We start from the raw sequence: 26959 nt of genomic DNA on the forward strand, positions 1-26959 counted from the left end.
CCCACCTTCCCAGTCTCAGCTCCAGGGCTGCCGCGGCAGAGGAGAGAGGGCACATCCATCACATTAGAAAGGTAAGACTACTAATATTAAAATATGAGTTGTGTGCTTTTATTTGTAGAACAAAAAAAGTTAATTATCATTGGGGGGGGGGTTATATGGCGTTTTTTATCCAAAGTGCTTTACAATAGTTAGCTAACAATACAAACAATATTTGGAAGGATCATTAAGTCATTTGCCGAGACTCTCAGCAATTTTCAAGTGGTCCGCGAAAAAAAAGTTTGAGAACTACTGGTCTGAAGCATATCTCACAATCAACACACAAAAGGGTCTGTTCCAGTACAACAGGCTAGTGTTCGGTATTGCTTCAGCTGCTGCTATATGGCAGCGGGCAATGGACCAAGTTTTGCAAAGTAGTCCAAGAACACAGTGATATTTGGATGACATTATTGTGACTGGAGGAAGTAATGAAGAACATCTGGAAACCTGAAAAGGGTATTAAAACATCTAGAAGAATATGGATTATAAGCCAATCACATAAAATATGAATTTTTCAAGGACTAGGTAACTTATTGTGGGCATGTTATTGATGCACAAGGCCTACATACGTCTCTGGAGAAGATTAAAGCAGTCCTGAAAGCTCTACCTCCAAAGGATGTGTCAAAACTTAGATCATTTCTAGGATTTACAAACTACTATGGACGATTTGTACCAAATCTAGCAACTGTATTGCATCCTCTGAACTGTTTGCTGTAGACTGGTCAAAAGAGGATATAATCACATGAGTGACAAAAAGCTTTCCTGGAAGCAAAACAATTGGTCACATCAAACAGTGTGTTTACTCACTTTAACCCATCTTTGTCTATCGAGTTAGCATGAGATGCTTACATACATGGAACTGGGGTGATTATATCGCACGCCATGCTAGATGGCAGTGCAAGACCCTACCATTTGCCTTCAAATCTCTCTCAGCGGCATAACATAACTATGCACAAATAGACAAGGAGGCTTTAAGTCTGGTATGGGGTGTGAAGAAGGTCAAACAGTATCTATATGGGAGGAAAATCATCCTTGTCACAGACTACTAACCCCTCTTTCATCTGAGGAAGGGAGTTTCTGTGGACAACGGCAGAATGTATGCAATGATGGGCTCTCTTCTTAGCTGGTTATACCTGTGACATTGAATTCAAAGGAACAGAAGTGCTTGCAGATGAAGACGGGCTCTCCCACAATGCCTGTGCCCGTTGAAGGGCAATCTGTAATAGCGAAAGAATCTATCGAATTTGTCAACTTGTTTCAGGTTGAGTTCGCCCCATTGGATCAGGCAATCCCACACTAGCTCAGGTTCATGAAGCCACTCTGAAGGGCTGGAAATATACTGATGACCCTGTTACACACACAAAGCTGAGCTTACCATACATCAAGAATATGGAGATTTGTGGTGTTCCACTTAGTAGACTGCTCACAAAAGCCTTTGAAGAGCTCCACTTAGATCACCTAGGGATAGTAAAAATGATGGCACTCACCAGAAGCATTGTATAGTAGGTTGGTATTGACCAACAAATACAGCAGCTTTCTTAGGAATGTTTGGGATGCCAACAGGTACAGTGCATGCCTAAACCAGTGCCATTACACCCCTAGAAAGGGTCATCAGCTCTCTGGCAAGATCTGCATGTTAATTTTGCAGGATTATTTTGGGGGATGGTGTCTCTAGTAGGAGTCGATGCCCATTCCAAATGGCCAGAAGTTTTTTACATGAAAACCACTATAGCTACACAGACAGTTTGTTTACAAGAACTGGACTGCCAGAACAAGTTATGAGTTTTGGCAATTCATGAAGAAAAATGGTATTAGATATATCACCTTGACACTATACCACCCAGCCACAAATAGTTTGGTTGAGAGGTTTGTACAATCCTTTAAGCAAGCCCTGCATAAGAACATAGGAATGGCCATACTGGGTCAGACCAAAGGTCCATCTAGCCCAGTATCCTGTCTTCCAACAGTGAGTAATGCCAGGTGCCCCAGAGGGAATGAACAGAACAGGTAATCATCAAGTGATCCATTCCCTGTCGCTCATTCCCAGCTTCTGGCAAACAGAGGCTAGGGACATCATCCCTGCCCATCCTGGCTGATAGCCATTAATGGACCTATCCTCCATTAATTTATCTACCAGTAGTTCTTTTCTGAACCCTTCAATCCATGATAGATGAGAAGGGGTGATTACAGCAGAAACCAGCATGCTTCTTGTTAACATATCGAAATGCGGTACGTGCCATGATAAACCGAACATACACAGTGTATTTATGGACCAAAATCTCAGATCACACTTGGACATATTAAAGCCAGATCTATGTCTACAAGTCAGAAGTCATCAAATAAGGTAAGCTATAGCAAGAGGAACCAGTGCACCTTCTCAGCTGCAAGTGAATCAAACAGTGGATGCCTAGGATGGTGTGTGGGATTCAATTAGCAGAATCAGCTGGGTATGGAAGAGCTGAGTCTCCTATAAAGTACAACAGGAAGTTGCAGAGAGTGGGATACACAGAGAGAGACAGTCATGGTGAAGCTGGAGTACGGATTTTAGCATAGACCTGCCAAGGCAGGGAATGGCTGTTGGGAGTGAGTAGACTCTAGTAGATAACCCTGAGTTTTCAAGGGAAAGGCTCTAGGCTCAGAAGGCCTAGGAGACTCCAGCGAGAAGATGAGGAGCATGGACTTGATGGGAATTTGTTGTTAAATCCAACCCCAAGGAGGGGTATTGAAGAACTTGAGAGAGTTTGTTCTGGTAATTTGATTGAGAAAGTAGGGTTGCCAGGTGTCCAGTTTTCGACCGGAACACCTGGTTGAAAAGGGACCCTGGTGGTTCTGGTTAGCACCGCCAACCAGGCTGTTCAAAGTCCAGTCGTCAGTGCTGCGGGTCTAAGGCAGGCTAGTCCCTATCTGTCCTTGCACCGCGCTGCACCCTGGAAGTGACCAGCAGGTCCGGCTCCTAGGCAGGGGGACCAGGGGGCTCCACACACTGTCCCCGCCTCAAGCACCGGCTCCACACTCCCATTGGCCATGAACCACGACCAGTGGGACCTGGGGAGCAGTTCCTGTGTGTGAGAGCAGCGCATGGAGCCTCCTGGCCCCCCAGCTAGCAGCTGGACCTGCCCGCTGCTTCCTGGGTGTAGCGCGGTGCCAGGACAGGCAGGGAGCCTGCCTTAGCCCTGCTGTGCCACTGACTGGGAGCTGCCTGAGGTAAGCCCGCACCCCAACCCCCTGCCCCAGTCCTGAGTCCCCCCAGAGCCCCTTCCTGCACCCCAAACACCTCATCTCTAGCCTTACCCCAGAGCCTGCACCTCCATCCCAGAGCCTGTACTGCCTCCTGCACTCCAACCCCCTGCCTCAACCCACATTCCCCTCCCACATTTCGAATCACTTGGCCCCAACCACCTAGCCTGGAGTCCTCCCCTGCACTCCAAACCCCTCAGCCTCAACCCTACCCCAGAGCCTGCACCCTCAGATGGAGCCCTCATCTCCTTCCATACCCTGAACACCTCATTTCTGGCCCCACCCCAGAGCCCACACCCCCAGTTAGAGCCCTCATCCTCTCCCGCACCCCTACCTCAGCCCAGTAAAAGTGAGTGAGGCTAGGGGAAAGTGAGGCATGGATAGAGGGGGAATATAGTGAGCGGGGGTAGGGTCTAGGGGAAGGGGTGGGGCAGGGCAGAGAGAGAGGCCTCAGGGAAAGGGTGGGGCTATGGTGTTCACTTTTGTGCAATTAGAAAGTTAGCAACCCTATGAGAGAGCCTTGAAAAGTGAGGCAAATGAAGCAGGGCACCTGCACAGTGACCTTAGGCCATGAGGTCAGGTGGCTGACCCATTGAGAAGGAGGTAGTGAATTTGCTTTAGCTGGGGAAAGCCTAGGAAAGGCAGACAGGCTCTAGGATGGACTTAATCCCTTTGGTGAGCTCTAGAAAAGGGGCAAAGTCCAGAGAAGCAGTTCTGAGGGTCTGGCATTCCAGCAGAGAGATGGAGCTGGGAGGACCTAGGGATAAGCCAGAGGCCCAGGAACCACAGGAGAGGCTGTGTTAAGGGAAGTGTGCCCTGGCTGAGTCATGAGAAGTAGGGGCGACTCCAGGCATCAGCACGCCAAGTGCGTGCTTGGGCAGCAAGCCACTGGGGGTGCTCTGCCGGTCGCCGCGAGGGTGGCAGGCAGGCAGGTTGCCTTTGGCAGCTTGCCTGTGGAGGGTCCGCTGGTCCCGCGGCTTTGGCAGACCTCCCGCAGGCATGACACTGAATCCGCAGGACCAGTGACCTTCCGCAGGCAAGCCACCGAAGGCAGCCTGCCTGCCATGCTTGGGGAGGCAAAATGCCTAGAGCTGCCCCTGGTGAGAAGAAAGACCACCACCGGACTGGAGTGGCTGTCAGTAACCAGTGCTAAAGCAGAAAAAGCTGCTGCATCACACCCAGTGTTAAGAGGATATGCCAGAGACAACTCAGCTCTTCCGTGGGTACAGATTCAGAAAAGCACTTGAAGCCCAATTCAACTAAATATTTAATCATAAGCTAAATTTAAAGCATGTGATTAAATCAGTTACTATTCAACCTGATCTTAAGCACATGCCTAACTTTAAGCCCTGTAAATAGTGCCAGTTCTTAAAGTTAGGCACTGCTTGTACCTTGTTGAGGTGAGGCCTAAATCAAGACTTGAAATTGATGGGACTTCACATATGCTTAAAGTTAAGTACATGCTTAAGCACGTGATTGCTGACTCATGGCCTGGATTCTTTTACTCACTTTTAATAGAGAATTGGTAGAGATGGACCCAATCCTCAAAACTTCGAATCTGTATTTCAAAGACCATAGTTTCAGGGTTGTTCAGATCCAAAATTTTTTGTGTGTTCAGACCCTTTTGGGTTCTGCGTACTCAGGATCTTATCCTGCACCATTTAAATCAATGGGAGTTCTGTTACTAACTTCTGTGGGAGCAGGATCAACCCTGTAAATAACAATATTATTACTGTAATAAGTGGGGAAATTCATGATTAGGGACAATTTTACCAACTGAACTTCTAAAATGGTGGATTTCCACACCCCACATTGGGAATTTAGAATAACTTGTAGTTGTGGGTTCAGAATGCATTTGCTCATGAGATTTGAGTAGTTAGGCATCTGACTACCCAAATTTCACTGGCAAATGCAGTGTGTGCACCCATCCGTGTTTGCACATGCAGAAGTGTGATCAGGCAAACTTTGTCCAAAATTTTGGAGGCTCCTTCTGAAAATGTAGCTATTCAAATGTACGGTACTCTACAAATGTTAATCAACTCACTAGAGTTCGTTTTAAATACACTTAATGCTGCTTTTTGTAATCGGTGAATAAATAATGCAGAATGTTGTGAGGAACTTTAAAAAGCAGTTTTGCAGTATACAATATAGTGAGTAAGAGTTGAATGGAGACTTGGACTGAACACCTATGAAGGCCATAATGGGGAGTAAGAACCCACCTATACTCCTTTATGGGCTACCTGAACCTTGTGTCTAAGTACATGGGAGCAGGTGTTGCACCACTCAATCTTCCTTCACTGTGTATGGGGGGAGCCAGCACAGCTGAACCACAGATCTGATATGAGATCTGGTCGTCCCATCTCAAATAAAATATATTGGAATATACACAGAGAATACAGAATAGGATACAGAAAAGGGCAACAAAAATGATTAGGGGTATGGAATAGCTTCCATATGAGGAGAGATTAATAAGACTGGGACTTTTCAGCTCAGGATATGATAAACATCTATAAAATTATGACTGGGGTGGAGAAAGTAAATAAGGGACTGTTATTTACTCCTTCTCATAATACAAGCACTTGGGGTCACCAAGTGAAATTAATAGGCATCAGGTTTAAAACAAACAAAATGAAATATTTCTTCACACAACACACAGTCAATCTGTGGAACTTGTCATAGGATGTAGTGAAGGCCAAGAGTATAACAGAGTATAACAGGGTTAAAAAAAGAACTAGATAAATGTAGTGTAGAGGATAGGTCTACACTACCTGCCGGATGGGCGGATAGTGATCGATCTATTGGGGATTGATTTATCGCATGTAGACACGATAAATTGATCCTCAATCACTCTGCCGTAGACTCCTGTACTCCACTGCGGTGAAAGGTGGAAGCGGAGTTGACGGGGGAGAGGCGGCAGTCGACCACGCGCCATGAGGATGCGAGGTAAGTTGACCTAAGATACGTCGCCTTCAGCTATGCTATTCTTGTAGCTGAAGTTGCGTATCTTGGGTCGATCCCACCCCCCTAGTGTAGACCAGGCCTAAGGAGAATGCTGCTCCTGGAGTGACTCTGATTACATACTCCTTCTTGCTCAGTCCTGTGCATAAAGGAACAATCTAGCCTTAAAGTATTTTGTATTGTGTATTTCCAGTTGTATTACTAGAAATAGCTTTGAGGTGTAAAGTTCCCATCAGGAGAACAACTTTCCCAAAGTTTGGGAGTGTTTTCCTCTTGGGGACTGGTCTGGACTTATAGTACTTGTTTAATTGTTTTGGGACAGTTTCTTCATCTTGAATAGTCCTTGTCCCCTTAAAGCCAGCAGGGCCTCTTGTGTTATAAGGTACTACTTGGTGTGAGTAAGAATGCCAGAATGCAATCATTAAAGTTAATGCTTCCTGATTGGCATAGTTCTCTAAATCCTTGCTTTGTAAACCCTAGGAGTTCATTGTACTGGAAGGTATTTATTTTATTTTTTTTTATTTTGCATGATGTATTTTTATCATTCTCTTACAAAGAATTCAACCTGATGTGTATTCATGCTGCAGGAAAATTACAGTTTACCACGGCAAGTAGGTTAGAACCTCATTGTCTGCCTTATGGTAAATGATCATTTTCCTACAGTGCAAGCACACATTAGGGACCCCCACTGTACTTATCTTGTTCTTTTTTGTTTAATATCAGTTTAACACATTCCTACAAAATGGTTATGAGGATTGGCTGGTTCTTTTGTTTGGTTATGTAATTCAAAATATTTCTGGCTGTTTATTTCATTCTGAAAATTATTTTTTTATCAGACTCTATTTAGTATTGTCCATATTGCTCTCTCCAACATTCTGTGAGTTATATAAATGCTGTCCATCATATGTGACCACAAATATTTATTAATCAGAGAAGCAAGTGGTTACCACGGGCCAGTTATAACTTAATAGCCATGCTTGGTGAATGTGGGTGGGGATGGGGACATACATGGGAGTGGAGACTTAAGGCCAGAACTTCAGCAGATGTAAATCCATATTTCTTCATTGACTTCAGTGAAGCTACATCACTTTACACCAGCCGAGGATCTAGCCTTGAGAATCCAGCCTCCCTCAGCGGAGCCACTTCATGGTTGCTACTTCAGCTTAGAGCCCGCTGTAGCTGAATTGAAGCTAATGGCACAGTGCTGATTTACACCAGTTGAGGATCTGGCCCCCACCCTATGTGTGGTCCCATCCCCACCCGCATTCACCAAGCACTGTTACTTGTAGCTGACACAGGATAACTATTGCTTCTATTGGTTTAATAAAAATTTTGGTGACATTTGTACTGCCTTGTGGGGGTTAGGGGAGAATGGCCAGTAGGTTTGCGTTGCCATGGATTCACAAAGCCTGTAGCCATCTTCTTGTCTCACCTTCACCCACTCCGCGAGCTGAATTTAGAAATGTTTCTGCCTGCTTCAGCAGATAGGTCAGAATAATCAAACAATTGAGAGTGTCCATTTTAGATTACATGCACCTGATACTAAAATAGCTGCCATATGTTTTGGGAGTTGACTGACTTTTATTTTTATACTTCCATCATCCAAGCATGTGTTTCCCTCGGTAAGGAGTTTCCTGGGCTTCTTTTGATTGATTCTGATTTTTAAAAACTCTTTTGTTTATTCGATTTCTATATTCCTTATCTAATCCAGTAAAATAGATAGATTTCCATACGTAATGTGTGTTTTGATTAACATATGGTGGCATTACACAATGGATTTCCCAGAGTGTACCATAACAGTAACAAATATACTAGGAGAGTACCATATTAAGACATATAGCATTTCAGAACTTTCAATCGTGCCAACAATTAAATTAGTTTGTACTGGTTATGGTTTTGTGAGGAGAAAAATTACACTCCCGTATGACTCCAAGGTGTATTAACTAAAGGTTTTCCTGAGAGAGCCATCTAAAATTATCATCTCCTCTTCCACACACAATATAATTACGGCCGCTATCCAAGAATGCAATTAAGCATGTGCTCAACTTTTAGCACGTGTGTAGTCCCAGTGAATTGAATGGGATTATTCATCTGTTTAAATTAAAGGCACACTTAATTGCTTTGCTTGATTGGGGCCTATATACAGCATAGCTATATAGTATGAGGTAGACTTCTCCCTTCTTATCGTTAATTTAAAGTGGGCATGCTTCTGTGTCATCCTCTTTTAGTTACTCTTCAGGCATCCCCAGAATCTCCTGCGTAGTCAGTTCTGCAGGATTGCATTGACATTGGGCCTCAATCACAACACTCTCTGCAGGAAGAAATCAATTTTTTTCATTATATTTTTTTGGGAACCATCTGTTTCTACTTCTCCATGTTGGCTGCATTTGAGTCCATTCAACAGATTGTAAAAGTAGTTATAGGATATTATTTTATGCTGGTGACTTTGCTCCTAAATGTTTGTTTATTTTAAGTGAACATAGTGCTGTTAAAAAAGTACCAGAATAATCACATTGAAGCATGATGTTCTCTATATATCCTCAGAATAAGTGCATCATGGGTAGTAGGAAAGCGAGCTTCACTCAATATACACTGCTCATGTTTCAGACCTCTGACCTATAGGGCTGTTTCCATGGATTATTCAGTTTCTGGCCATCTGAGTCTGCAGACAAGGTGTGACAATTAATGTTGCTTGATACCTTCTGTGATGCCTAAGAACCTGGACAGAGGAATGTTAAATTCTTTCACATGAGGACACCAAAGAGTAATTAAACAATCAGTATTAGCAATCTCTGTTGGACTGGAACTGTGGGTTTGTAACCTGTTACTAACAGCCTGCGCTATCCAGTTGCACTTTTCTTTATCTTAAACTAAGAAGGAATTCAGTAACCAAAACATGTTTTTTTCCTGCATCTTGCTAAATTTACTAGGTTTTTCCCTCTTTTTTTAAAAAAAAACCCCTATCTTTCAGATGGTTACTCATGAGATAACATTTGGTACTTGATATCTTAATGACAAGAGAAGGCAGTACATTGAAGAGAAAGAAGAGAAGGCAATGCCAACAAACTATACCTAGCTCCAGGCAGGACAACCATGTCATTGAGGATTTGGGACCCGATTTAGAAGTAGCCCAACTGGCACTTTTACACCACTCCAGAGGCATAAATTCAACAGCTCTCCCCACCTTCAAATACCTGTAGCCTAGGACTTAGCTTGGACTGCATAGAACCACTATAACTGGGTTGATGGCACCCCTCTCCCCTTGTAGCAGCTGTAAATCTAAGGGGTGTATCTAAAATGATGCTGTGCTCTGGCTAGTCCTGTCTGGCACAACTGCTCCGAAGGTCATTCTAATTCATATAGATTAAAATATATTGGTGGGGAAGCTTGCAATGACACTGGTCGTGTTGCACCTTTTCTTTTTATAAATAGAGGCTTTGCTTTCCTGGACTGTCAGGATGACACATTTCATGAGTACTAAATTCAGATGAAAATTTTAACACCAATCTAAAAAATGTTGAATAAACAACCGCATGGCTTGTCTTCTTAGCTTTCCCACCTACTGCTTTTCCTTTTGAACTTGTATTAAATTCTTAATGTAGCTCTTCCCCATATTCTCCTTCTGGCTGTCAAATGTTTCCCATACCCAAATGCAGTAAAATATCCCTTAAGTCATGGTGCCACATGTTCAATGTAATCAAAAAGGAGGTTGGCTTGTGTTAGGCTAGGTTCATTATGTTAAGCACACCTGGTGTTTGTGTGGCTGTCCCATATTGAGGAGCCATATATTTCACAGTAAGGCTGGAGCACAGAGAAATAAACAGCCATATGGCAAACAAACTTCCTTTTTACTGCTTCATTTTATTTGTTTCAAAATAGTGCAATGCCACAAATCCAGAATATTAACAATGCTCCATCTGGAAAGAGTAAAGTTTTGCTGCCCTGCACCAGCATCTTTATGTTCTCGCAAAACTTCAGTCAACACCTCATGCACGAGGAACTGGCCATGGTTAATGACATCAGCAAGGATCATACATTCTCTATTTGTTTCTCCTTGCCCTATTTAAACATATGCATGCCAGAGGTCATACATAACACATGTAAGAGATTAAAACAGGTTGTCTCTATTACATGACCAATTCTGCACTCCTTCATTATCGCTTTTCCCACTGAGATACATGGAGAGTTATATGTGAATGAGAACTGCAAGACTGGATGATGACTTTGGTCTTATTCCTGACTCTGCCATTCACTCACTGGGCTACCTTCGCAATGCAGTCACTGAACAGCGCTGTGCCCCAGTTTCCTCATTGTAAACATGAGATGCTGATTATATTTATCCATTTGAGCGTGGATCAAAAGTATTATTTAAGTGTAAAAGATTATTTATTCTTTTATTCTTCTTATTCTGTAATATACCAACACATAAGAATCCTGTGCTTAACTTAGCTTAAAATGGGATTGTTTATTTCATTAGTTCATCTTCCCCCTTCTCTCAGTTGACCTGTCTCTTTCCAGTTTTAGAATACTCCTTAAAACTTTCCCTGCTGGTCTGTATTTATTGCCTTCACTATTTGTGTTGCAGGAGTACAAGGAGGCCCTAGTCATCATTAGGGCCCTTTATACTAGGTGCCATGCAAACATATGGCAAGATAGTACCTGCCAGGGAGCTTAGTCTGCATAGTTTATCCTTCTGCATTTGAACTCAGTTTTGTATTTAAGTAAATTACCGGATAGTAATAATATTCTTTTATCTAATTTTTCTAAAATGTCTTTAACCCACATTATATATGAGGCACTTATGTCTTTCTCTGTACAATAGTGGCAGAAGACTAAGCAAGCAACAGAAGAGTCTAGCATGGACATTTTACAATGTGGTTTACTGTGTGTGTAAATGTAGTTTGTAATTGAAACCTGGCAGGGGGAGCTATTACACTTCAATAATATTTGTGAACCTAACTTGCTGGAAGCTCAAGCCAAGTGTTTCACAGTATCTATTTTGAAAAAAGAAAGTAAAATCAAGCCAGATGCCACTGTCATGCACTCTCCTTTCCTTGTGCTGCATCACCTAGACTATCTTAACTACAAGCTGATTCTTTTTAAACAGGGAATTTAATTTGATTTTTAGCCTTGTAGTTCAGCAAAATTAGAATCGTGCTATCCCTGTATTGGTTATATTTATATCTGGTTTCAAAGCAGCAGGCAAAAATCTGTTTGGTACATTGTCCATTCTATCTAATTTGGACTGAATAATTCTCAAAAGCCACATGATATTTGAAATGTTGGATAGATGTTATGTAAGTGTGTCTGAAGTATATATCAAAATTAGAAATGAAGCTAAATTTAAAACTATTTAATCAATCATTGAGCCATCGCTGAAATTTTGGATTTGAACTTTGCATCTTGGCCCTGTCTCAAAACTAGGTCTGGAACCATGTCCCTGAAACTGAATGCTCACCATACTCATGAAGAATTTCCACAAAGATCCAAACTTCACATTGTTAGCCTATCTTTAGTATATATTAATATATAAAGGAATTAATTGTGAACTCACAACAGAATGAGTCAGCTGAAGTCATATATAGTTTAATAGGAATGGGAGAATATAATGGGATCTGAGGTCTTGTGAACCCTGCAAACAACTTTTAGAGCTCTCAAATTTTGTTTGAGTTTAGGAACTTCTTCCCCCACTCATAATTAAATCTGTGTTTTGACTAGAATAGAAGCTCACGCACTCCTTAGATCCACTATACAAAAAGCTAATTTGGCACAAATGGGTGCCTCCTTGGGCCAAGTGACCATTTTGCAATAATGACATGGCCAGAGAAATTAGCCCCTCATTCTCCTAGGAGATTATCAGCACACCATTTTACATTTTTTTCAAATTTGTTCATTACTAGCCACCATTTAACGAACTGTTAGTTATTGCTCACAAAGCATTCATAGCAGCTGTTGAGCCAATTATTCACTACTTGTGTTGCAAGTCACATGGTATCCTTTTGATAGCGGCTTGGCAAACTTAACTTTTATGAAACATTTCAAGCGGAAGGAGAAGTTGATTTCATTTAGTCACTGGACACACATACTTGCCCCTTCCGCCATCGGGAGAGTTTCTGCACCCAGACGTGGATACAGTGCAGTGCCATTGCAGAAGTAAAGGGAATGATACTGTAGGACCCAAAGTTGTAGGGTACTCTCTGCATGGTGCAGAAGCCTGCCATGTGGAAGCAGCACACAGGGAGGAGAAGAGACAGGGACATGGGCAAGATGGTGGTGGAGGTATGTTTGCACATCTTGCTTGAATAGTTTCAGCAGAGGAAAGGATTCCTCTGCTTACCACACACACTTGCTCAGTGCCTGACCAAGCTAAAAATCATGAGCTTTTTAATAAATAATAATTTTGAGGTTTTTTGTCTTCTGCGATCTTTAAGCCTTTAACATGAAGTTGGATCATGTTTTCAAGCCTTTCTCCACAACCTTGAGGGCTAGAAACCTATTTTTTAATGAAAGTTGAGATACTCATATAATCCTTTGACCACAGGAACCACAGTTTTTAAGGAAGACACCACATATAACACTCCCTGATGAAAACAGTGCTATATACACTGCTGAGACAATTACAATTCCTTTGAGCATGATGGAATTTAAAAGTTTAGTTAAAAAGGGATTGAAAAGGAATGGCAAGAATTGTGGACCAAGAGAAGAGAGGAATACAATTTTATGAAGTATGCCCCAAAATAGAGGCTAACACACTACTCCAAAGTTATGAAAGGATTAGTGAAAAGTTCATATTTAGACTGTTAACTAGGCACTGCGGTTTGAATAATAATTTCTATTTACTGACTAAATGCAAAGATGGGTTATATAACACATGTGAAGTTAAAGAAATGGTTGATTATCTGATATGGGAATGCAGAGCATCTTCTCAGGAAAGAAAGGCTTTTTGTGAAAAACTTAGACGCTTTAAGGTGACAATATTTTATGAGGGGTTTTAGTGAGAGTATTGGGAAAGTGCGATAACATTGAAAAAGCTCTATTTTGTTTTTTTTAGGACATAGAGCAGGGTAAGAGAATCTGATGGCATGAATTTATGAGGAATATTAGACACAGTAGATGAGTCTGCCTTACCACAAAGCATAAGAAGAAGCTGTAGCCCTAATGTGCCTGTTTTGCAAGTAGCTAATGCTGCATCACTCTCTTTTTCAGTTTGTAAGTACTCTTACTTGTTGTGTGTTCCCTTTTTTATTTTTGAGCAGAAGGCACATTTTCTGAATGGAAAAGAGTCAGGATCAAATGTTCAGAAGTGCCTTAGTCACTTGGGACTTATCATAGAAATGTAGGGCTGGAATGGACCTCAAAAAGTCATCAAGTCCCAGCCCCCTGTGCTGAGGCAGAACCATGTAGGCCTAGACTATCCCTGAGAAGTGTTTGTCCAACCTATTTTTTTTTTTTAAAAAGCTTTCAAAGTTGGGGATCCATGACCTCCCTTGGAAACCTATTCCAGATCTTAACTACCCTCATAGTTAGAAACTGTTTCCTGATACCTAACATAAATCTCTCTTGCTGCAGATTATTAGTACTTCTTGTCCTACCTTCAGTAGACATGGAGAACAATTGATCACAGTCCTCTTTATAGCAGTCCTAGGCACCTTTGAAATATGTTACCTTCAGGTGTCTTGGAAGGGGGATATTCAGATAGATGGGAAGCAGAAGTGAAAGACCATCAGCATTTGAGATTTGTAGGGGACAGGAAAGAGGCCAAGGCTGGAAGAGTTGGGTTAGTGAATAGAAAAAACTGGTAGGGGCCTGTGCTGGGGTGTCCACCCCACATAGGCCCGGAAGAGATAAAGTGGCCATTTAGATCTATTAACTGGCCAGGCTGCACCTAGAGGAGAAACCAGGGAGGGCTGGGACCTAATTAATGACTGCATCTAGTTGAAGAGGAACGGGGGGGGGGGGAGCTATATAATCCAGGAAGCTGGCAACAGAGCAGTCACTCCCAGGGAAGAGGGTTTGGAGCTAGTAGACAGAGAAAGGAAAAGAACCAGGAGTTGTAGGAAGCAGTCCAGGAAAGGAGCAGTGAGGGCTGGGAAAGGAAAACCTGGATGTGCTGAGTTGGGGGTCCCTGGACTGGAATCCAGAGTAGTAGGCAGGCCCAAGTTCTCCTACTGGCCACTGGGGAAGTGTCACCATCAGGTCAGTACTGGAGAAGACTGCCTGAGACTGTTTGTGCAGAAGGACTTTGGGTAACCCCCGGAAGGGAACTCTATATAGTGACTGGTCAGAGGGCTGAATTGTGGACAGGAGGCTGTGGTTCCTAGAGCGAAAGGGGCCTCAGGAGATATGATGATAGGAGGGATACTGCTGGAGGAGGACACAAAACCTAGCCAGAACTAATCCCCAGAATGGTCAGGAGGAAGCACCACCTGCAGTTAGTGGTTCTGAGACAGGGCCGTAAAGAGAGGCTTGAGGCGGCCATGGAAAGCTTTGAATGGGAGGGTAATTTTTGTACTGAATTTATTTAAGAACAGGACATCAGTGAAGGTGATGGAGAATGGAGGAAATGAGAGTGTAATATGCCTGCAGAATCTTGAACTCCTGAAGTTTAAAGTGTAGGAAATGAGGAAGACCATAAAAAAGGCAATAGCAATAGTCAAAACATGAAGTGATTAAGATGTAGATAAGAATTTTAGAAGAGAAAGGGTTAAGGTAAGGACAAATTCTGGCAGTATTCTGAAGGTAGTGATAAGCACTTTAATACAGAAGCTCTTTTCTTTCTGTCTTTCTTTCTTCTGACACAAGGGCTCTCTAGCTAATACTGTATGCACCTAAATGCAGTGGGAAGTGGTGTCAGCAATTCAACAAGGGTTGGCTACGGGCACACCTTGTCCTGAATGGTTGTGTAGTGTTACTGTGTACCTTAAACAATTAATGATTTCCCCTGAGGTCACTGCATTTTCAGTGGTGGCTGTAGTGATTCTGACATGATAATTACATATATGTTGGTGATATCATGTGATTAATTGCAGACTTCTGTGATAAATTGAATTACTTGCACCTTTTACTACTTGTCATTCTGCCCTTAATCCATACGTTTGGATTATTTCTAACATTCCAAACCACTGAACAACTCTAGATAGCTGCCATTTTCTCTGGTTTCCCCCCAAATCTTGGAGTCTTCCCCATACTGAATTTAGTCTGTCTCAAGGTGCAAAATCTATAACAATTAATTCTGGACCCATAATATATTTAAAGTTGAATATCTCTCAACTTTTCAATGCTAAAAACAGCAGTTTCATACCAATGGAAAGGAGAGATCCCCAATATATGAGCAGCAAACATAGCAGTTATATCTGGTCTTTGGGTTTAAAAGCCCTGCATTTTGTCTGAGATTTGGGGTTTTATGATAGTTTTTTATAGAGGATGTTTTTTTAGATAATATTATGAGTCAGTATTACCTAATAGAGTTGGGAATCAGAATTCATAGTTCCTTCAGTGACTCACTATGCTACAGTTTACCCATCAATAAAATGGATATAAAGATGTTGTGAGATATATAAAAAGCAATTTAGGATAAAAGATCATGAATGATGTATTGCTTTAGCAGATATGGTCTCTATCATAATTAGAGTTGGAATTTCTTTTTCCAGGAAAAAATCAAAACCTCAAAATTTTCATCTGTAAACCAAGAATTTTTATTAGGAAATGCCAACGTGGTGCTCCTGGGGAGTTCTAGTTTGGGTATTCTGTGTCCCCTTCTCCATCTTTCATGATGCACCATTTCCCTATTGCTGAGCCACCATGGTTTTCTTAGATTCATAGGTTTCAAGGTCAGAAAGGACTCTTGTGATTATTGAGTCTCATCTTCTCCTGTATAACACAGACCATACAGCCTCCTCAAAATAATTCCTAGAGCAGAGCTTTTAGAATAACATCCAATCTTGATTTTAAAATGTTCAGTGATGGAGAATTCACCATGACCCTTGGTAAGTTGTTATAATGGCCACATTATTCCCATAGGTAAAAATTTACACATGATTTCTTTTTCTACTAGACTGAAAAGCCCATTATTAAATATTTATTCCCCTTGTAGGTACTAATAGGCTGTAATCAAGTCACCCCTTAACTTTGTTTTTTAAGCTAAATAGATTGAGCTACTTAAGACTATCACTAAAAGGCATGTTTCCTATTCTTTTAATCATTCTTATGACTCTTCCCTGAACCATCTCTATTTTATCAACATCCTTCTTGAACAGTTGGTGCAAGAATTGGTGCATCATTGGAGATGTAGTCAATCTGTGGAACCTGGCTCATACTGGAGAATGGAAGTGTAACACATTGAAACTACAACTCCCATGAGGCACTGCAGTGGTTTTCCCAAAGAGAAGATTTTTGAGGGCTGAACACACTTTTTTTAAGAAGACTAGGAGTACTTGTGGCACCATCAAAACCTTTTCTTTCTCAGATGTGTAATTTTTTTTTTTTACAAAAATCAAAAATTTCCACAGAAAGCATGCATGTTTTACAAACAGTTTCATTGTCTCACGCAATTTTTATTCGGAAAACAGCTCTGTGGGAAAACTAACCCTATTCATGATGTGTCATCTCCCAGAAAGTGAGGTTTGAATGGAAAAAAAAATAACTACTGACTTGAAAGGATGTGAATTAGTAGTTGATCTCAGTGGATATTGAGAACATTCAGACACTTGCAAGAGTAGCTAGGCAGCTCACAGGATCAAACTCTTAGCTCTAAGAGTCAGAGGAAATAAAGATTAGGGAAATCAGGTGTTATTCCTTTCTCTCACCCATAAAACAAGAATAAGAGTACAATCAAATAATAAGCAAATACATGTATTTCAAATAGAATCTAGACTTCTTCTTTATTCAAATCCCCAAATTAGCGTTCACAAAGGAGAGATCAACGCTAGAGCCAGAGGAGTTGCCCAGGTGCTACAGGAGACTAGTACCTTTCCTTTCTTTATTACAGTCAGCAGTAGTGTGAGGAGGGAGTCCTTTACACTTATTAATAGTCCAAAACAAATGATAATCATTTGCACTTACATCGAGCTTTTTATATAAAACCTTCAATGCCCTCTCCAAAGGTGGGTAAGTAGTATTATTGTCAGTCTACAGATGGAAAAAATAAGACACATAATGGCTGTAATTTGCCTGAGGTCACATGGTGAATTAGTAGCAGAGCTGAGAACAGACTCCAGGTTGTGACTCCCAGTCTTTTTCCCTAAGCTCTATGTGCTGTTGCCTTTTAAAGTTTTGTGGGGTTTTTGTTCCCCCCCTTACCATATAGTATTGTCAAGTGTGCCATATAGGCTTGTTGTGAGGGATTTTTAAAGAATACATTGGGATGACCTTTCAAACTTTTTAAAGGCTCGTGTATATTTTATGGAGACCATGAAAGGGATCCAACTCTTATTGAGAGTCAGAGTTGCCCTACTAGTTGGACACAATCCAAGTACAAAACTGAGTCATAACAACTCACTGTGGAACCTGCCGTAAAGTGCAGTTACATTACATAGGGGGGAAAAAAGTCTGTAAAAATACCTTTGTGGGGTTCCCTATTCTTTCTTGATGATTCACACATCACGTTTTTCCCAGTTTAAATTTCAAGAGACTGTTTTTCTGTTAGCCCTTCAAATACAGTCTGGCAACTGAAAATCCAGCTGGGTTCTCCCTGCCTCTTAGGCTCACACTAGACAACATTTTGGGGAAAAAATAATCCCACCATTAGTATCACCAGTTCAGCAGAACTAGTGTCGAGAACTTAAATCCTAGTATAGACATCTCTTCTGATTTTCAGAACCATGTTGTCTAACTCGGCTGGGAGCAAGACTAATCAAAATGATCCTGAAAAAGGCACCAGTAGGGGAAGATCTGCCTATATTTAAGCTTCTAATAATGCTAATGCTGTTTGAGCTGAAAGATGTGTTTAGCAGCAGTGAGTTTTGAAAACATTTTTGTAAACAAGTCTTCATCATGCCACTAGCAAAGTATTGACAGTCAGAGCTCGGCTGATTTCAGTTGATCACTTGGTTGATGTCATGTTACTCTTACCATTTTCATGTTTCCTTTTTCGCTTCATCTTATTTCTTTGCAGTCTAGAAAACATTCAGCAACAAAAGAAAACTAAACTGGTGAAATGTTTATCACAGTATCAGTACACTTGGCTACATATTAACAAAAGGAAACAGATTGAGAAAAATGCATCTTAGCGAGTATCTTTGTTTTTGTGCAACTGTGCTTAGTACTTGCATTATGGACAAGGAACTGGAAACATCTGGGAGAGGCACCTGGCAACTGGATCTGAAAGTGAAATACAGTATGGGCTAGAAATATCAGTTCTTAACTGAAACCTAAATTTGATTAGAAGGATGAGAAACCTTTTAATGAAATCTAGGAACCTGAGTGCAGCTGTGTCAAAGAAGAGAACATCAGAGTAGTTCCTTACTAGAGACCCACTGACTTCAGTGGGACTTAACGCAAGCGCATATGTCTGCCTCTATAGCTTCCATTGCAAGACTGAGGTCCTCATGGGGACAGAAGTTGGGCCTTCCATCTCTAAACACTACATGCTAGAATATGGTCTGCGGTTTGGGTTAGCTGATTTGGATGTTATAAGGACCAGTAAGAACCTCTCATGAGATGTTTATTCAAATAGTTTCTATTTCAAAAGTTAGTAACTAAAGTCTGAAATGCTAAATCCCTAATGAGTCACTTACAAGCCAGTGGATGTTACATTTTATTTTTAGCTGGCGTTTTCATAGAGAGAATTTTTTAAAACATCATGGTTTCCCTTGTGATAGAGAGGAAAAACTTTTTTTAAAGAGTTTGATTTTCATTCTAAATTAAACATCAAAAAAAAGGGGGGGAGAAGAATCATGTTTTTATTTTTTTAAATAGTTGAAAGATTTTGTTGTTAATAATTGACATGAAAGCCTTTCCTCTTGAACAGTGGTGTATGTAAACCTCAATAAAACCCTAAAAGTGCTTTTGTAGAACAAGAACAGTCACAAAAATCTGAATAAAGCCACCTTTTCAAAGAACACGATGAGAAAGGGTAAAACTCTTAGATGTGCAGAGCAATACATTTTACATTCATGCCTTTAGTTATTAGGAGGCTTTGAAGTGTTCACTGTTATTCAATACACTGTGTACTGTAATTCATTTACTGCCTTGATGTGGAGCTGAAAAAGTTCTAGCCAAAGTGCTTTGGCTGTTCATATGAGCATATGGGTTGTAAAAATCATGCATTTCACCCTTCAGTTCCTGTAGTCCTTGAAGTTCATCTAATATCTCACAGAAAACTAAAAAAAAATCTTATTTGAGGGGAGGTTTTTGTTTAATCATTGCATTTTCTGTGTTTCTGTTCTTTATTGCTAAGGGTGGGTATTAGAAAACATTTTAACGTGAAATTAATTTTCATAACAAGTGATAAATTGATAGTCCTTTGTCTATCCACAAAGTACATAGAACCATATTCTGAACTCAGTTACACTGGTATAACTCCATTCAAGTCTAGCAAACTACTCTAGATTTACATTCGTTGAGACTGGGATTTAGCCCATATGTTGTAACTTGTGCAAACTTCCCCTACCCTCCACTATTCTCTGTAACTGTTACACAGAAACCAGTTCTAGTGATGACACCAGTATTTTGGGCTGCATCTCTATTTAATCCTTAATCTCTTTGCTGAAACTACACTAAAACAAATAAAAGGAAGTTCTTCTTCACGCAGCGCACAGTCAACTTGTAGAACTCCTTACCTGAGGAGGTTGTGAAGGCTAGGACTATAACAGCATTTAAAAGAGAACTGGATAAATTCATGGTGGTTAAAACAGGCATACTGGCAGCGTATTGAGAAGAAAAATAGCTCAAATTTCTTAATCAGATGCACACACCACACACACAAAAAAAAAGTTAGGAAAATCCTTCTCAGTTTGGTTTGACACAGGCCTCGCACTTTTTCCTATCAGGTGCTGGTCTGTGACCCCAAAACATGGAAAAGGATTTTATATTAGAACAAACAATGTCTGAAACGAACTGAAAGGCACAGCACAGTTTGTTGTGCTCAAAAAATCAAAAAATTGCAACATGTTCTTTATGCTATTAATACACTAAGCCATACTTGCAACGGCAGAAATATAAAGGGTGGCTTGGAAAGGGGAAGTTTGGTTCTGGTCCTGTTCAGCCACCATCTCTAATTTGCTTTAAAATGCCAAAAGAAATATTGCTCTAAAGAAGAACTACTACTTTACTGGGGCTAAAATCCACACCGCTCTCTATCGATCCGTTGGATGAGATCATTTCCTATACTAGAGGCAGAGGTGACAAATCTTGCATTACCCTGGCTCCCAAGTCATAATGTTCATTTAATAAATGTTTGGTAAATTGGACAGAAGAGAAGTTCAAACATACAGCCTGCAGCCAGGTCATGCCATCTATGCATTTATGACGACTTGACACATCATACTAGATTTTAAAAATAATAAACTGAATTTGCACAAAGTATGGTTTGTAGCACTCGTGGTCATGAATAAAAACCTCAAAAGTGAACAGAGTCAAGTTATTAATGTTATCTTCCTGGGAGTAATGCAGTCAGCTGAATCATAGGCTCCGAGAGGTATGAAAAATCCTGAACACTGTTTATCTCATTAGAAGTGTCAACCAAAATAATGTAATTTAGTGTCACTCATTTGGATTGTATTGCTTATCAATTGTAGCTGATGAAATAGGGAAGGTGTTGGGAATGAAGCCGATGTTTGAGGAAGTGGGAAAGGTTCTTAGGACGAAATGGAGACGGGAAGAACAGAGGGAAGACACAAAGGAAAGGAAGAGGAGAGAGAAATGGAGAAAGCATGGGTGAAGAAAAGAGAAAAACAAAGGTTAGAAATAGTAAAAGTAAAAATATGAAACACAGATTTTTGTTTTTAATGTACTCTGGGTGCTGCATTGGAACTTCTCCATCTCCTACACTTAGTTGAATACTGGATCATTGAATGACTAGTGTACATGTGGTAGCGCAGGTAGCTTTTTGTCCCCTTCCTAATGGCTAGGCACAAAGAAGATTATTGAGAAGAGGGAAAAGCCCAGTGATTGGGCATTCACTAGGAACTGTGTTCAAATCTGTTTCTGCCACAGGCTTTCTTGATGTGCTTTGTGCTAACTCTCCTATCTCAGTTCCCTAATCTGTAACTCTGTATTATAATTCCCCTCCTTCAGAGAGCAGTTGAAAGGTTACAAGATTATGAGGTGATTAGACACATAAAGTAACAGGGGTATTTTTAGATAAATATGGGTTTGCCCTGCCTGTGGGGTTATTGACCTGCTCTGTTAGCTGAAGCACGAGGCTTATGCTTTTAGGTCCAAAAATCTGGTTTACTCCTGACCAAAACAAAAAAAAAAAACATTACATCTAGTGGTGTGTTTACATTATTCCAAATAATCTATATTTATAATCTGGCAAATGTTCTTTTTAAATAACCCTGAAGGGATTTAAGGATGATCCAGTTCTTAATATTGGTAGGAAGAATGGAATCCGTCTACCGAAGTCCATCATGCCCACCTTTGCAGTGATACCTCTTACCTGTGATCAGTCAATATTATAGGCATGGGTTGTTACAGAAACCTTAAGGACTGACAGAAAATCGTAATTTAAAATTCCTAATGCCATTTTATAATTAATGATTTTTGATTCCCCATCTGAACTGATTATACAACCTTGTGGTGTAGCAACAGACTTCAAGAAAACCATCTAGCACAGAGAGAGCCCAAAGGGCCAGCGTGCAATTTGCAATGTTACAGTAGTTCATAACCAATGTAATTTTTATAGTTTATTAGGAGTGTTTAATAGGCATCCCAAGCTAAGGATTAGAATGTGGCCAAATTCTGCCTCTCAGTACTCCACTGGGTTGCTTCGGGTTCACGCTGGTTACAAGAAAACAGACAAGGCCCCTGTGAGGTTTTTCCATCTCTTAAGGAATAAAAATAATAGCAACTTAAAAATATTTACCACTGGAAGAGGATTAGTCAGTAAAATGCAGATGATTAAATGGCACTTAAGAATTAAAACTGCTCATCTATCCCCATTTAAGGCTGTCACCAGGATCCTTGTACTAAAGGTCTCCTGTAAGTGAGGAGAAAACTATACTGTGAGTTCAGTGCCGTGAACCAGTTATCAGTGTTGGACAACTTCGATAATGTTATTTGAGTGTCCAAAATTTAGGCTGTTTTCCTTCAAGCCCTCCGCTTCGGAAGTCATAAGAACCTCCCAGCTTACATTAAAAAAAAATGGTTTCCAGTCTTTAAGTGTTGAAGAGAGAATCTTAAAAATGTGACCACTTATACACTCAAGAATCAGAAGGCAAATTAAAGGAACCCCAACATTTATTATTTTAAAAAACTCAGATTAAGCCACACTTTTGCTTTTTTTTGGGGGGGAGGGAAAGGGGGCCAGACATCACGATTTTTTGAATGCTGAGTTAACACAAAGCAGTTTCCCTAAAATGGCAGAATTTGCCACTGTTACTATGTTGATAAACTGGAGAAGAGGAAATCAAGTTTCAGGAAAGATCCTGAAGTCACGAGGCCTAGGAGACTTTGGAACTGCAACCCTGGAGCTAAGTGCTTAGGCAGTAACCTGAAATCTCAGTAAGTTTTCTAAAAAAGCACTGCTTCTTATACCTCTGACTGACTGTGCCATTGCTTATACTAATTAAAACATCACCTAGTTGAGGGCCAAGGGTCTGGGTTAGAAAACAGCCGGGAGACAGAGCTGGGGCCTGGACAGGGCTGGGATTAGCACATAGGCCAAACAGGTGTCTAGGGGCCCAGTTTCACAGAACAAAACATTTTTGGGCCCTTCTTATTTTTTTTTTAAACTTGATGCTGATCTGATGCACAAGCTAAAGGACCTTCACTCACTTAAAGGAGTGGCATTGTGATCTAGTGCATGCGCGCAACTCCACTCAAATTTTGGCCCAGCCACCCCTCTCCATCATGGGAGCAGCCACCTGAGACAGCAACAGGAGAAGCTGGTCTGTTTGGAGTACTGCATGGCTAGCTTGGGTGCCGTGATGTATTCTTATGCTGTTTGTTAATTATTCATATTAACAGGTAGGAGCGCGAAGCGTTTGTATTTAGGGTAGGGCCCAGTATGCGTTAATCCAGTCCTGCATGAGTTATGTAAGAAAAAAAAGGACATTACTATGAAATGTTTCTATAAAAAATCCAGAAACATTCCACAGATGAGCTGTTCCTTGGCTTAAATTTAACACTTCAAAACTCAGTCAGGAGAAAACAGCAAACAGAACAACACAGTTGTTTTTCAGTTACCTAGTTGAAATAATTTCATAAAACTGCTTTAAACATTTACTTCAATTTAGCTCAGTATTTTTCCCTGGAGTGTTGAATCTGGCCTCGACACCTCCAGGGAAAGCATAATCAAAAGCGCAGGACTCTGTTCCTTGAGCAAATCAGAGCCAAGCTGTTAAAAGTGAATATTGGAGTAAACTGTTCTGCTTTTGCGTTCTACAGGAAAGTAAAATGACCTGGGCTAAGAAAAGATATTTTAAACCCACTGCTGCAGCTGTTGAAATTAAAATATTTTTTGCAAAATTTCACCCATTTTGTAAATATTTTTCCCAGGCACAGAAATGAATGGAACACTTCAGTTCCTAGGCCCTGATCTTAGAAGAGTATCAGAAAGCCCAGAACCTTTGCCATTGTTACTGAAAATAAACATAAGAGGGCGAAAAAGTTAGGAGCAAATCCCGACTTTCCTCCCCTTAGACCAAAACAAATGAAAATATGTGTTTCTCAATTGTGTTGGCTAGGCCCAAAATAAAGCGCCTGCAAGCAGAATGTCAGTCCACATTGCTCTTCTGGGAAAGCAGAGATGGGGAATTTGGGGCGGCCAGAGGTTATGTCAGTGGTGCTAGACAGAAATTGCACACACCTACTGGATGACAACCCTAAATTAGGAGAGGGAATGCAATAGCCACAGCCACTTCTAAAGTTCATGGCTAGATAGCAATTCACCACATTGTGCAGGCAATTGGCGCCATGTTCACACATTGAGGTCATCCATTTCCACCCACTGCCGCGCAGCGTAACTATCTTTATGTAGGAACCAAGGAATTTTTACCCACTGTAACACAGTGGACCTGATGGAAAATTGGAAAAAAAACAAGGCGGTAATCATAATCCACAACTGTACAGCTCATTTCTCTTCCTCAATTCTTTATCTTTATTCCATATTCATGAAACTGAGTATTTGCGTTGTACTTACTGCTCTTGCTCCATCATACTCATTGCCAAGGGACTACTTGTCCATGCTATGAAACAGATATTATGCTACAGGTGAGGAATCAGCAATATAGGGGAAGGAATTTCTGGATGAAAAATTTAAGCCTTATGCTTTAGGCCTACCATGGTAGATGTCTCTGGGTTGGCAGTTTCAAACCCAGCAATAGTCGTCATTAGTAGGTTGGGTCAAAAAATTAAAAGAATAATCACAATTAATCATGAGATAAATGTATCACAGTTTTAATCACATTTAATAAATAATATTTATCTATCAGGATATTTTTGTTCCTATATTTTCAAATATATGATTTCAATTATAAGCACAGAATACAAATAGTATTTATTTTTATTAAAATATTTGGACTGTAAAAAGGAAAAAAGATCTACAAAGTCAAAGGCCTGAAGGCATACAAACGTCAGCATACTGGCATGTATGCAATGCTGGACTACAACAGTGTCATATGAAAACACCTGTTCTCAGGTTTAAGGTTGACGCTGCGCATAAGAAGCTGCGTAAGCAGGTTATTCTCCTGTAAATGTAAACAAACTTGTTGGTCTTAGCTATTGGGCTGACAAGAGTAGGACTGGTAGGACTCTAAGCAGTGGCTCTCAAACTTTTGGATGCGTACCCCTTTCACACAGCAAGCTTCTGAGTGAGAGCCCCCCTTATAAATTAAAACACTTTTAAATTATATTTAACACCTTATAAATGCATGAGGCCAAAGTGGAGTTGGGGTGGAGGACTGACAGCTCATGACCCGAGGGTCCCGAACCCCCAGTTTGAGAACCTCTGCTCTAAAGTTTTACATTGTTTTGGTTGAGTGCGTTATGTAAAAAAAAAAAAAAACACCAAAAACTACATTTGTAAGTTGCCACTTTCATGATAAAGAGATTGCACTACTGTTCTTGTACGGGGTGGAATTGAAAAAACGTATTTTTTTTATTTTTACAGTGCAATTATTTGTAATAAAAAATATAAGTGAGCACTGTACAGTTTGTATATTGTGTTGTAATTGAAATAGATATATTTGAAAAATTAGAAAAACACCTACAAATTATTATAATTAATTTAAAATTTGTATTCTATTATTCTTTAGCAAGTGGGATTAATTTACTTCCTGGGAGAAATCTGTGCAAAAATTTAAATAATTCTGCAAAATAGCTGTACATTTTGTGTCAAAATAAACATTATAATAATCACCAGCAGTTTTCAATTATTGGGTAATTATTTCAATTACCTTTCACAGCAACTATGTCTGCTAACAATACAGACATACACAAAAATTTTCCCCAGGAGTAGAGATATGTTCTCTGCTCCTTCTTCCCAGAGCCAGCTGCAGCCCGAACCCAGACATTTCACCTCGCTCTCCCCCAGAGGGCCAGCTGTGCCCCCTCAGTCCAGATATACACATACACCCACTCCCCAAGCCAGCCACTCCCGCTGCAGCCAACCACTCATACACCTATCCCCCACAGCCAGCAGCAGGCCCCCCAGCCAGACACAAACATACTCTCCTCCCCAAGGCCCAGCCACCGTTCCTCTCCCAGCCCAGACACTCATACACCCTACCTCCCAGAGGTCAGCTCAGGGCCCTCCCCAGCACAAACACTCACACCCCAAAGGACAGCTGTAAGCTTCCCCGCCCAGACACTCACACCCTCTAACCCTCAAGCCAGGGATCCAGAGGGAGAGAAAACCTGATGCTGGTTTGGGCTTGCACAGAGTTTCTTGCGTGATGCTGCCTCCTTCCTTCAGGACATGCTGGAAACGAAAGCTGTGGGAACCCTCCACTCTCCTCCCTCTGCCTGCCTTGTCTTCTATTTGCAAGCTAGGCTGTGCAGGGTCCAGTGGCTCCTAGTGGCAGCCAACATCTCTGCAGCCCATTTTGGGGGGGGGGGGGGGGGAGAAGGGAAATTCTGCATGCACATTAAATTTCTGGCAAAATTCTGCATTGCACAGTGGTGCAACAATTCCCTTGGGTAGATTAAAACTGCAATGAATTGCGACTTTTTTAATCTATTAATTTGTTTTACATTAATTGCTTGAGTTATAACTGTGATTAATTGACAGCCCTACTCATTAGGAATCACATGATGCCTACTCAGGGCCTAGGTAAGATGTGTGGTGGTATTGAGACCACCAAGTCAGAGGTCTGCATTCCATCATAACACGTACAAAACCGCCACTACAAGAATTAGCAGAGAACAAAGAACGGCCTTTACCGGATCAGACCAATAGGTCCTCTAGCCAGTATCTGTCTACCGACGTGGCCAATGCCAGGTGCCCAGAGGAGTGAACCTAACAGGCAAGATCAAGTAATCTCTCTCCTGCCATCCATCTCCATCCTCTGTACGAATAGAGGCTAGGGACACCATTCCTTAGCCTCCTGGCTATAGCCATTTATGGACT

The sequence above is a fragment of the Chelonoidis abingdonii genome, chromosome 1, assembly GCF_003597395.2.
Source record: "Chelonoidis abingdonii isolate Lonesome George chromosome 1, CheloAbing_2.0, whole genome shotgun sequence".
NCBI lineage: Eukaryota > Metazoa > Chordata > Testudines > Testudinidae > Chelonoidis > Chelonoidis abingdonii.